Source organism: Acinonyx jubatus, chromosome B4 (assembly GCF_027475565.1).
Source record: "Acinonyx jubatus isolate Ajub_Pintada_27869175 chromosome B4, VMU_Ajub_asm_v1.0, whole genome shotgun sequence".
NCBI classification, from domain to species: Eukaryota; Metazoa; Chordata; class Mammalia; order Carnivora; family Felidae; genus Acinonyx; species Acinonyx jubatus.
In genome coordinates this window covers 131,906,258-131,919,868 of record NC_069387.1, presented here as the reverse complement: position 1 = coordinate 131,919,868, position 13,611 = coordinate 131,906,258, and the positions used below count along the sequence as shown (strand labels likewise).

Here is a 13,611-nt window from a genome sequence, read left to right as displayed (position 1 = left end):
ATCTGATAAAGGGTTAACAACCAGTATATATAAAGAACTTGTACACTCAAATGAAACAAAACCCAAATAACCCAATTGAAAAATGGGCAAAGTACTTGAATAGCTATTTCTCCGAAGAAGATATACAGATGGCCAACAAGCACGTGAAAAGATGCTCAACATCACTCATCATCACTCAGGGAAAATGCAAGTCAGAACCACAACAGAAAATAACAAGTGTTGACAAGGATATGGAGAAATTGGAGTCCTTTTGTATTGCTGCTGGGAATGCAAAAAATTATGCAGCTGCCGCAGAAAACGGTATGGTGGTTCCTCAAAAAACTAAAAATGGAAAAAATCCAATTCTACTTCTAAGTATATATCCAGGAGAATTGAAAGCAGGGTCGTGAAGATATGTATACGTATGTATACATATCCGTGTGTGTGTGTGTGTGTATATATATTATATATAATATATATATTAAAAATGTTTTTATTTATTTTTGAAACAGAGACAGAGCATGAGCAGGGGAGGGGCAGAGAGAGAGGGAGACACAGAATCCGAAGCAGGCTCCAGGCTCTGAGCTGTCAGCACAGAGCCCGACACGGGGCTCAAACTCATGGAGTATGAGATCATGACCTGAGCTGAAGTCGGATGCTTAACCGACTGAGCCACCCAGGCGCCCCTATATTTATATATATTTTTAAGAACTTATTTTTGTGGGGCACCTGGGTGACTCAGTCCATTAAGTGTCTGACTTTTGATTTTGGCTCAGGTCATGATCTCACGGTTTGTTAGATCGAGCCCTGTGTTAGGCTCTGTGCTGACAGTGTGGAACCTGCTTGGGATTCTCTCTCTCTCTCCCTCTCTTTTTGCCCCTCCCCTGCTTGCTCTCAAAATAAATAAACTGTAAAACAAAATTATTTTTGAGTAATCTCTACACCCCGTGTGGTGCTCGGACTCACAATCCTGAGATCAAGAATTGCACACTCTTTTGTGTGTGTGTGTATGTGTGTGTGTGTGTGTGTGTGTGTGTGTGTGTGTAGAGAGAGAGTGACAGAGCACAAGTGGGGAGAGGCAGAAAGGGAGACATAGAATCTGAAGCAGGCTCCAGGTTCTGAGCTGCCAGCATAGAGCCCAACCTGGGGCTCAAGCTCACAAACTGTGAGGTCATGACCTGAGCCAAAGTCAGCCGTTTAACCCACTGAGCCACCCAGGCGCCCCGCACAGTCTTCCAACTGAGCCATCCAGGTGCCCCTTGATGAGGTATTTATACACCCATATTTATAGCAGCATTATTCTCAGTAGCCCAAAGTAGAAACACCCAAATATCCATTGACAGATGAATAAATTTAAAAATGTATGTATATAATGTGTGCGTATATATAACATTCCCACATGTGTATATATATACATGTTTATATATGTCTATCATACATATCTTACATATATGCAGAAGAATATTATTCAGCCTTAAAAAGAAAGGAAATTTTAACACATGCTACACTATGCATTTATCTTGAGGACATTTTACTAAATAAGCCAGTCAGGAAAAGACAAACTGTATTATTCCATTTATATGTGGTACCTGGAGTAGTCAACACATAGAGACAGAAATTAGGCTGTTGCCAGGGGCTGGTGGGAGTGGGGACGGGTTCGGGTTTAGTGGGTACAGAGTTGCAGATCTGCAGGATGAAATAAATCCTGGGCATGGTTGCAAGATGATATGAATCTATCTAACACGACTGAACTACCCACGTGAAAATGGTTAAATGTTTAATTTTACCATATGCTGCCATGATTAAAAAAAATCTTTGGGAGAGAAAAAACACTAATTTCAGTTTCCTGTTTTTGATGATTATCAACAGTGCTGCCACAAACATTCTCGTACAGGTTTTATGTGAACGGAAGTTGTCCTCTCTCTAGGATAAATATCTAGGAGTACGATTGCTGAGTTACAAGGTGTGTAAGGGTATGTTTAACTCTATTTTTTTTGCCCCCCCAACTCTATTTTTTAATTTAAATTTTATTTTTTTTTAAGAGAGAGAGAGCAGGGGAGAGGGACAGAGAGAGAGAGAGAGAGAGAAAGAATCCCAAGCAGCCTCCCTGCTCAGTGTGGAGCCCAAAGGAGGGCTGCATCCCACGACCCTGGTATCGTGACCTGAGCCGAAATCAGGATTCCGATGCTCAACTGATTGAGTCACCCAGGAGCCCTATTTTTATTTATTTTAATTTATTACTTAAAAAAATTTTTTTTAACGTTTATTTATTTTTGAGACAGAGAGAGACAGAGCATGAATGGGGGAGGGTCAGAGGGAGGGAGACACAGAATCTGAAACAGGCTCCAGGCTCTGAGCTGTCAGCACAGAGCCTGATGCGGGGCTCGAACTCACGGACCGTGAGATCATGACCTGAGCCGAAGTCGGCCGCTTGACCGACTGAGCCACCCAGGCGCCCCTTAATTTTATTATTATTATTTTAAAAATATGTGCTGTATTTTCTTTCTTTTTTTTTAAAGTCTATTTCTTTATTTTGAGAGAGTGAATATGTGTAGGAGGGGCAGAGAGAGAGGGAGAGAGAGAGAGAGAGAGAGAGAGAATCCCAAGCAGGCTCTGCACTGTCAGTGCCAGGTGCCTGATGCAGAGCTCAAACTCCCGAACTGTGAAATCATGACCTGAGCCATGATCGAGGGTTAGACGCTTAACCAACTGAGCTGCCCAGGTGCCCCTATTTTTTATTTTTTTTAAGTAGACTTCATGCTCAGTGTGGAGCTCAACCATCAACTCTGAGATCAAAAACTGAGCTGAGATCAAGAGTTGGACGCTTAACTGACTGAGCCACTGGGGCTCCTTGGGTATGTTTAACTTTATAAGAAACTGCCAAACTGTTTCACAGTGGTTGTACATTTGCATCCCCTAAGCATGAAAGTCCCTCATTCACATTCTCACCAGGACCCTATGGCCAGGTTCCCCTGCCCCCTCCATTCTAATAGGTGTGTTGTGATATCTCACTGTGGTTTTAATTTTCATTTCCCTAATGTCTAATAATGAGTCTCTTTTCCCCATGTTTATTTGCCATTTGTATGTCTTTTTTTGGCAAAGTGTCCAGATCTTTTGCTCATTTTGAAAAATTGGGTTTTGTTTGTCTTGTTGAGTTTTGAGATAGAAGTCCTTTATGTTTTGGATACTAGGTTTGTTTGTTTTTTTTTAAATTGAGATATAATTGACATATAACATTATACGTTCAACATAATGTGTACAACGTAATGATTTGATATAATTTATATATGGTGAAATAGTGAGAAATCATCACAATAAGTTGAGTTAAATGTTCATTACCACACATAGTTACAATTGTTTTTCTTGCGATAAGAATTTTTAAGGTCTACAGTCTTAGCAATTTTTAAATAGGCAATATATTATTATTTTTTAATTTTTATTATTTAAAGTTTTTATTTAAGTAATCGCCATGCCCACCGTGGGGCTTGAACTCATGACCCCAAGATCCAGATCAAGAGTCGCACACTCTTCCAACTGAGCCAGCCAGGTGCCCCTTCAATACAGTATTATAAACTATAGTCACCATGCTATGTATTACATCCCCGGGACTTTAAAACTTTATAACTGGAAGTTTGTACCTTCTGACCCCCGTTACTCATTTTGCCTACACCCCCACTGACTCTCTTAACCACCACTTTATTCTCTGTATCTGTGAGTTCAAGGTTTTTGTTTGTTTTTTTTAGGTTCCACACATAAGTGAGATCATATGGTATTTATCTTTTCCTATCTGACTTATTGCACATAGTATAAGGCCCTCAAGTTCTATCCAGGTTGTTGCAAATGGCAGGATTTCCTACTTTTTTATGGCTGAGTAAAATTCCATTGTGTGTGTGTGTGCGTGTATGTATGTATATGGGTGGCTCAGTCGGTTGAGTGACTCTTAATTTCAGCTCAGGTCATGAGCTCACAGTTGGTGAAATTGAGCCCTGAGACGGGCTCTGTGCTGATAGCATGGAGCCTGCATGGGATCCTGTCTCTCCCTCTCTCTCTCTGCCCCTCCCCCGCTTGCTTGTGTGCTCTCTCACTCAAGATAAAGTGGAATTGCTTGGTCACATGATAGTTCTATTTTTAGTTATTTCATAAAGTTTCCCAGAGTGGTGGTACCAGTTTACATTCCCGCCCACAGGACACAAAAGTGGTCTTTTTCCTCCACATCCTCACGAATACTTGTTATTTCTTGTCTTTTTGATGGTAGCTATTCTAACAGGTGTGAGGGGATATCTCATTGTGGTTTTGACTTGCCATCTGTATGTATTTTTTGGGAAAATGTCTGTTTAGATGCTTTGCCCATTTTTATTCGGATTTTTAGAAATGTAGTTGTATGAGTTGTTTATCTATTTTGGATAATAACCCCTTATCGGACATAGGATTTGCAAATAATTTCTTCCATTTAGTAGGTTGCTTTTAAAAAAAGTTTTTTGGGGGCACCTGGGTGGTTCAGTTGGTTAAACATCTGACTTTGGTTCAGGTCATGGTCTCACGGTTCACAGGTTCGAGCCCCACGTTGGGCTCTGTGCTGACAGTTCAGAGCCTGGAGCCTTCTTTGGATTCTGTCTCCCTCTCTCTCTGCCCTTCACCCACTCACTCTGTCTCTCTCTTTCTCAAAAATAAACATTAAAACATTAAAAAAATTTTTTAAATACCTATTTATTTATTTCCAGAGAGAGCCAGGGAGGGGCAGAGAGAGAAGGAGAGAGAGAATCCCAAGTCGGCTCCACACTTAGTGTGGAGGCTGATGCAGGGCTTGAGCTCACGAACCACAAGATCATGACCTGAGCCAAAGTCAAGAGTCAGCCACTTAACTAAGCTACCCAGGCGCCCCTGCTTTTTTAAAGTAAATCCTATGCCCAACGTGGGGCCCAAACTTATGACCCCAAGATCCAGCCTCACATGCTCTACCAAGTAGGCCAGCCAGTTGCCCCATAAGTTGCTTTTTCATTTTGTTGATGATTTCCTTTGCTGTGCAGAAACTTTTCACTTGGATGTAGTACATTTATTTACTTTTTAAAAAATATTTATTTATTTTTGAGAGCATTTAAGTGAGCAGGGGAGGAGCAGAGAGAGAGGGAGACAGAGGATCCAAAGTAGGCTTTGCACTGACAGCACAGAGCCCAATGTGGGGCTTGAACCCATGAACTGCAAGATCATGACCTGAACCAAAGTCGGACGCTTAACTGACCGAGCCACCCAGGTGCTCCAAGTTTACTTTTGTTTTTGTTGCCTTTAATTTCTTGGATACCAGTTTTTGTTATAAATGTCATTTCCAGATATTTTCTCCTAGTCTGTGGTTTCTTTTTATTCTTTTTGCAAAGTGAAATCTTGATTAAGTCCACGTTATGATTGTTTTGAGTCCCGGTATAGAGTCCTATGTAAGAGTTCTTTGACCCATGCTTAGTTTTGTTTCTGTCCTATGTTTAGTTTTATTTATTTCTTAATTTTTTAAAACGTTTACTCATTTTTTGAGAGACAGAGCATGAGCAAGGGAGGGGCAGAGAGAGAGGGAGGTACAGAATCTGAAGCAGCCTCCAGGCTCTGAGCTGTAAGCAGCGAGCCCGATGAGGAGCTCGAACTCACGAGCTGTGAGATCATGACCTGAGCTGAAATTGGACACTTAACTGACTGAACCACCCAGGTGCCCCTATAGTTTTATTTTTTGCATCTACATCTATGATCCACTTTGAGTTAATTCTTGTGGTCGATGTGAGGTGTAGGTTGAGGTTGTTTGCATGTGGGTATCCAGATATTCCAGTACAACTTGTTGAAAAAAGTATACTTTGTCCTCTGAATTACCCTTTGTGAAAAATCAGTTGACCATATTTGTGTGGATCTATTTCTGGACTCTCTATTCTGTTCCTTCGATCTGTGTGTCTGTTCTTTCTCCAGAAGCATGCCGTCTTGATTACTGTAGCTTTATAGTAAGTCCTAACATCAGGTGGCATTAGTTCTGACATTTTGTTTTTCTCTTTCAAAATTGTTGGCTCCTCTAGTTCCACATATAATTTAAATCTTTAAAAAATTTTTTTAATGTTTATTTTTTGAGAGAGAGGCAGAGTGTGAGCAGGGGAGGGACAGAGATAGAGGGAGGGAGACACAGAATCCAAAGCAGGCTCCAGGCTCTGAGCTGTCAGCACAGAGCCTGATGTGGGGCTCGAACTCACAGACCACAAGATCATGACCTTAGCTGAAGTCGGATGCTCAACTGACTGAGCCACCCACGCTGCTTTCTTTTTCTTTTTCTTTTTTTAATGTTTACTTTCCACATATACTTTAGAATCAGCTTGTCTGTATCTACGGAAAGCAGTGCTGGAATAATCATTGGGAATGTGTTCAATCCACAGATCAGTTTGGAGTGAATTGACACCATTACTGCGCTGCGTCTTCCAATCCGTAAACATGACATCTCTCTCCATTTGTTTAGGTTTTCTTTGATTTCTCTCACTGATGTTTTGTATTGGCGGCGCAAAGATCCTGCACACAGTTTATTAGATTTATATCTAGATCTTTCTCCTCCTCCCCCCCCTCTTTCTTTTGGAGATATTATAAATGGTACCAGAAAAGATATTGTAGCTGTAAGATTGACTGCCACTTGAACTAATGTAACGACGTATATTCATTACACTTTAATAAGGAAATAGTTTGATTGCCAGTTCCAGTAAGGGTCTGTGTGCCTGTTTCTGTTGCCTGGCAGTCCTTTGTGGAGTGGATCACATTTTCCGATTTTTTGTATGTCCCTTTAATTATTTAATTACATTTATTTAATTTTACATTTACATTTACATTTAATTACATTTGTTTATGTATTTAATTATCTACTGGTCATTACGGATGACAGGTCATAGTGACTCCAGATGGGTGGTTGAATTCCTGGCGGGCCACTTTGATCTTGTGGCTTGTTTTTAGGGTTGACTGGGGCAGCCTATCATAGTTTTACCTTTAACGGCAGGATCAATCCCTTAGTCCTTGAGATGTTTTTACCCCTCCAGTGCAGCTCTTTTGGGGTGTCAGTAGAAAGCCAAGGTGTTTACTGAGCTGGCAGGGCTCACACTCCAAACTGGTGTTCCCCTGCAGGGGGTGGCTGCTAAAACCTCTGTTTGGCCTTCCAGCCTCCCCCTCGGCATCTGGGGGTCTCACCAGCGAGTGTGTCGGGGCTCAGGAGTCACCCCGTGGCTGGAAGGGAGCCATTCCAGACTCTGGGGCTCCTTCTGTGGCTCCCTCCTCCCAGCAGGGCATCCCCAGAGCTTGGTTGCCTTCCCCATCCCTTCTACCATTTTCTTATCATCCCCTGAAAACCTCTTTCCTGGGACTCAAGAGACGCTTAAGCAGTAATACCGTAGCAGTGGAGATGCAGATACACGATTTCTTCGTGACCTCGTCCTGCAGCGAGCGGGCCACAGCGGTCGGATGTGTGTGGCTAGCTCCGTTCCCGTTCTTCCCCGACGGACGCCGCCCGCAGCAAGTCCGACTGATCTGTGGGCTTCCTCCTGCTTCCTGAGCTCTGTTTCTCCCTCATGGTCTTCTATTCCAGGCCAGCTTACTATCCCAGCACTCAGCAGGAGGAGTTGAGTTCACATCCCCCAAACTGATTTTCTCCCCAGGGGAGCATTAGTGTACCTCCTTGTTCATGTAATAACTTTGCCTACAGAGGCACAAATTAAAATCCCATCTGCTCTAAACCCGAGAGGGCCGTGTGCCTCCGTCGTCCCTAAGCATGTGCTTTATGTGGTCTTCGCATGTGCACAATCCCTGTCGCCAGCAGAGCGATGCCTCCACCAGCTGGGGCCCTCCCTGTACAGGTGGACATATCGGCAGGCCCGCCACCAGCTCCCTGGCTTCCAGACAACCCTGACATCCTGTACCTAGCGGGAAAGGAGAAGCTAATGGGAATTTTATGAGATACTGTCTTCTCTACTGTTATTCGTCTGAGAGGCGAGCTTCCCGTTCTGGGTGAGGGCACTGTGGTACAGAGGAATTTGTGTCATTCTATCACTGATTCTCTGCATGGCTTTGGGCAAGTTCTTCAATCTTCCTGAGTCTCACTTTTCTCACGTGTAAAACTGGAGTAACAGTAGCACTTACGTCACTAGGGTTTGGGGAGTATTTTTTAAAAAAACTTTTAAGTTTCTTTATTTTGAGAGAGAGAGCACAGGAGTGGGCAGGGGAGGGGCGGAGGGGTAGAGAGAGAGTGGGGGGGGAAGAGGAGAGAATCCCAAGCAGGCTTCACACCATCAGCACGGAGCCCTACATGGGGCTCGAACCCACGAACCGTGAGATCATGACTTGAGCTGAAACCAAGAGTTGGGTGCTTAACTGACTGAGCCACCCAGGCGTCCCATGGTTTTGGGAGTATTAATGGAGGTTAGCAGTGCCTGGCAGGTCACAACTTCTCAGGAACTTTGAGCTATAATTTTTATTATTGGCGAAAATCACAGAGCCCAGTTTGAAACAAACAATTAACAGGAAACATTTCAGTGACAGGGTTCTGGGGCGCTTGAACACGGGGCAATGTGCTGGGGGGCAAGAGTGTGCCTTCTGCAGCCTGAGTCAGAGAGCCTCTCTGAGCAGGTGATACTTTATTTTTTTTTTTTTTAATTTTTTTTAACGTTTATTTTTGAGACAGAGAGAGACAGAGCATGAACGGGGGAGGGTCAGAGAGAGGGAGACACAGAATCCGAAACAGGCTCCAGGCTCCGAGCTGTCAGCATAGAGCCCGATGCGGGGCTCAAACTCACGGACCGCGAGATCATGACCTGAGCCGAAGTCGGCCGCTTAACCGACTGAGCCACCCAGGCGCCCCGAGCAGGTGATACTTTAGCTGAGAGCTGATGACCAGGCGGAGCTTGTCACACGACGGTCCTGGGTGAGGCAGGGCTGGTTTGTACACGCCTTGACGTGAGTGAGCATGGTGAGCCCGGAAGACAGGCCAGCCTGGCGCAGGGTGACCAGGAATGTGGCAGCGTGTGTAGGGGGAACAGTGTGTGACCAGAGCTCAAGTGTGCTGTGAGCGTAAGGGTCTCTGTGAGTTGAAAGGAAAGGAGTCTGTGTGGGCCCGTGCTCAGGGCAGCTTTCTGGGAGAGGAGGGCCTCAAACCAGCACTGGGTGCTTCCTGCGCACCCTGGCTCTGTGCTAAGTGCCATGTACGGTTAACTGGAAACGAGACTGGTGGAAAAGCTGGGGAGTTACCTGGGAAAGATCAGCTGGTCCTAGACAAATGGGCATCTCGCTAGGCAGCCAGCTGTAGTTGTCATCCGGGATCTCCTGCAGGCTCAGAAACCCAGCTCAGCTCTGGGAGAGCACCTCCTGTCCTCAGAGCCCCCTCCCCCCACCCCCCACGTGATCAGCAAGGGTGCAGAGGCCAACAGAACAAGCACTAGCTCGTAGACTTACATGGAGAAATTGGGAGCTGATCGAGCACGCTCTTCTGGGAGACAGGCCAAGTGGGACACCTGATTATCATTAGGCCGTTGCTGGGAGATGTGGGATTTGTGCAGGGGGAATTGGTTAGCAGTGCGTGTCCTTGAACTCTGGGAGCCTGAAGACTTGTGGGCATGTCTGGGCTGACCCTTTGCCAGGGCTGGGATGTGTATATGAGGTGACTGCCCTTTGGTGATGGAGCAGGGTGCGTGTGTCTGACCATCCTTTTTCCTTATTGCCATTGTTGTCTGGCCCTTCTTCTGGTGTGTTAACATCAGTCATGGACGTCCGTGTAGACTTGGGACCCGCTTTTTTTCTTGTGGTGACTTTGTAGTGTTGAGCTCATCCATTAGGGGACCTTCCATTTCACGTTTCCATTGTCTCCCCTGAGTGGTTGGGAGAACCCTAATATTTCCCTTGCGTACCGATACAAAGACCTCACAAGAACCCCGGTTTATTCACTGGTTCAATGAGGATTATCATCCCCACTTCAGGGGCAGTTAGGGCTGTGCTGTGTGACACAGCAGCCACTAGCCACGTATGACTATCCAAGTTTAAATTAATTACAATTAAATAAAAAATCAGTTCCCTAGTTGCATCAGCCACCTTTCAACTGCTCAGTAGCCACCTGTGGCTGGTGGCTCTGTACTGGACGATGAAGAGCTAGAACATTTCCACCATCACACGTGTCCTCTCTGGAGAGTTCAGTGAAACGATGAATATAAAGCATAGTGCATGGTGCCAAGTTCAAGTGGTTGTTGGGATTGGTGGCCTGGTGCTGGGGCAGGGGGGAGGCTAGAGAAGGTGTGGCCCCTGGCCAGGAGGTTTGTCTAGATGAGATAAGATGGGACATGTCTATGAGTCAACTCATGATAAACTCTTAGCAGACTGGAGGGGCCTGTGTGAGCTGAAAAATTCCTTCTAGGCTCACTGAATCTTGAAAAGAGAGCCAAGAAGGACTAAGAATGTGTGCTGAGGGTTGGGGTAGGGGTAGGCTCCATGGGACACTGAACCTTGAGCTGGGCCTTGCTTCACTCCCTTAAGAAGGAAACAACCCAGACTTGTTTTTGCACCGCCTCCTCTTCCTTTGTTGCTCCTTATGACTTCAGGATTTTTTCCTAGAATTCATCAGTTGCAAGGAAAAATTAGGGTTCAAAGTTCTGAACTCCCCCCCCCCCCCCCACTGCGGACTGCCCTCATTGATGTTCTCTGCACTCCTGCCAGCTGGGGGGAGGAGGAAGAAAGAGCGATGATCTAAAGAGCATCAGGGGTCTCTAGAACTGCTTGTGCAGTAAGTCTCCTGTTTCCATGACAACTGCTTGACCAGGCCAACTCTTCGTGATGGCTTGTACGAGAATTTTCCGTTTTTCGTAAAATATAACAGGAAGGAAAAGAAAATCACAGGAATATTTAGAAGGAATGAATCGAAGATGGATGTGAACGTGTGCATATGGATGCATCATATTACAAAGTAGGAACCATTGGGCCAAAGAGCTTCCTTTTTTATTCATTTAGTCGTCCGTCCGTCCATCCATCCATCCATCCGTCCGTCCAACATTTATTGAGCAGCTGCTTTGTGCTGAGCACTGTGCTGTGTGCTCTAGGCCCGGAGACAAAGATGAATGACAGTATCTAGGAGGTCAGTCTGGTGGGAGACACACTCAAATGGAGAAAGTTATGATACAGTGTCATATGTGCTCGTATGCTGGAGTCTAGGCAGAAATGGGGTTCTTTAGGGACATGGAGGGAGAGCCAGAGAATATTCATGGAGCAGGAATATGGAGCTGGGTCCTGCAGGATGAGTGGGAATTCCAGAGGAAACATCATGAGCCCAGGAAAGAGAGGACACGTCCAGAGCACGTTTTAATGAGAAATAATGTGACACCCTGCATGTCGGAGTTGTCACAACATGGTGTTGGAAGGTGGCGACGTTGGAGAAGGGAGCGAGACCGGATTGTGAGTGTCATGCGAATTTGGAATTTGGAAACTGACCTATGGATAATTTATGTTCTAGAAAGTTTTTAGTCAAGAGGATGACACAGGTAATCTGGCTGTGGTTGGGGGGATGCATTTAGGGAGAAAAGCCAGAGATTGGGAGACCAGTTTGGAAGCTACTGTGATAGATTAGGAAAGAGTCTCTGAGGGCCTGACATATGCCAGTGGGGGTGGCCAAAAGGAAACAAGTTCTTGAATAACTTAGAGGATCGAGTAGCCAAGACTTGCACTGGATGGAAAATGAATAGGATGGAGGAGCCAGGAAGACTCCATAGTTTCTTACTTGAGTAGCTGGGGTTCAGTGGTCATTAAAGAGACACCGAAGTGTTTGGTGATGAGCCCAGTATAGGGCATGTGAAGTTGGAGGTGTCTAGTATATTCAAGGTGGAACTGTTTCCCTTGCCTTTGGGGAAAATGTGGGCCAGCGGCTTAGGGGGCAGATCTGGGCCCCAAATAGAGGTTATTAATTAATGTAAAACTTTGGGAGTAGGGGAGGTCAGCCAGGAAAGTGTGTAGAGAGAGCAGCAGAAATCTGAAAAAAAAACAATACTCGAGAAATTGGCCAAAATTGTGAAACCTGTTTGGGAGAGGTTTAAGGTGTGTGGTTGGAGAAGGAGGAAGAAAATCAAGACAGATGATATTAAGGAAGTCAAAGACAGTGTTTTAGAAGCAAGGAGTGGGAAGAGCATCACATCTTGCAGAAAGATATGAAGAAATTAGGAAAAAAGTTAAATGTCTTTTAAATCAACTTTATTTCGATAGGACATGTATATTATTAAATGCATCCATTTTTTTTTTAAGTAGCCTCCACATGCAACATGGAGCTTGAACTCGTGACCCTGAGATCAAGAGTCACACACTCTACCAACTGAGCCAGCCAGGTCCCCCTAAAATGCATCCATTTTAAGGATACAGTTTGATATGTAGCCACCAACCACCACAAAGAAGAGTTCTCACTTCTCACCTTGGCAGTCATTCCCACTCTACCCCCAGTATCCTGGCCCTAGGCAACCACCATTTTGATTTTTGCTACTGATAGATTAGCTTTGCTTTTTCTAGAATTCCACACACATGGAGTCATATAGTATATACTTTTATATCTGGCTTTTTCCACCCAGCATAAAGTTTTTGAGATTCATCCATGGTTTTTTTTTTGCACGTATTAGGTTATTTCTTTTCATTGCTGAGTAGTATTCCAGGGTATGGATATCTTTTTGCCTGGTGATGGACATTTAGGTTGTTTCCACTTTAGGGCTGTTGGAAACAAAGCGGCAGTGAACAGGCATACACCATGGACAGACGTGTGGGGTAAGTACCTCTGAGTAGAATTTCTGGGTTTCATGGTAAGGGTATCATCTACTTTATAAAAAACCATCATACTATTTTCCAAAGTTAGGCGTTTTACATGCCAAACAGAAATTTAGTTGTGCTTACAGTTGGTATTGACCGTCTTTTTAATCGGAGCCATTTTAGTGGGCGTATAATAGATCTCATTGTCATTTTAATTTGCATTCCCCTGAAGATGAATGCTGGTAAGCACTTTTCTTTCTTTCTTTTTAAGTTCATTTATTTTGAAAGAGAGCGCGTGTGCGTGCGCATGCAAGAGTGGGGAGGAGCAGAGGAAGACAGTGCAGAGCCTACTTGGGATTCTCTCTCCCTCTGTCTGCCCCTCCTCCTCACTGTCTGTCCCTCTCTCTTTCTCTCTCTCTCTCAAAATAAAGTCTGAGTTAATATTTTGTAGTTTGGTGTATAGATCAAAGGGGTTTTTGTTGTTTTGTTGATCTCTGTCTGTTGTTCCACTTTTACTTATTCTAAAGATTATTCTGTCACTGTTGAATTACCTTGACACCTTTGTTGCACATGAGTTGTCCATGAATGTGTGGTTCTCTTTTTGGACTGTGTTCTGTTCCATTGTTCTGCCTGTTCATGCTTATGATAATGTCTTACTCTTTTGATTATTGTAACTTACGGTATGTCTTTATCAGGTAGAAGTCCTTGAACTTAGTCTTTCCTTCTCATGATTGTTTGCTATTACAATTTCAAAATTGGCTATTGTATCCTTTGCATCTCCATATACATTTTATAATCAGCTTATCAATTAAAAAACCACCCTGGGATTTTTACTGTGATTGCACTAAATCTATAATTCACGTGGGGGAAAGTATC

General features: G+C 44.2%; 1 long non-coding RNA gene across 6 annotated transcripts in view; it reads left to right on the top strand.

Annotated features, from left to right (window-relative positions):
- The window catches only part of LOC106979954 (uncharacterized), a 75,310-nt gene that overhangs the window by 22,018 nt on the left and 39,681 nt on the right, over positions 1-13,611 (top strand). For 4 of the 6 annotated variants that reach the window (XR_008300538.1, XR_008300542.1, XR_008300541.1 and 1 more), the window contains one exon: positions 1,849-1,942. This is a non-coding gene — a long non-coding RNA (uncharacterized LOC106979954). Of the gene's footprint in view, positions 1-1,848; positions 1,943-2,731; positions 2,835-12,697; positions 12,754-13,611 lie in introns of all 6 variants that reach the window. The other 2 variants (XR_008300540.1, XR_008300539.1) reach the window with 2 other exon arrangements.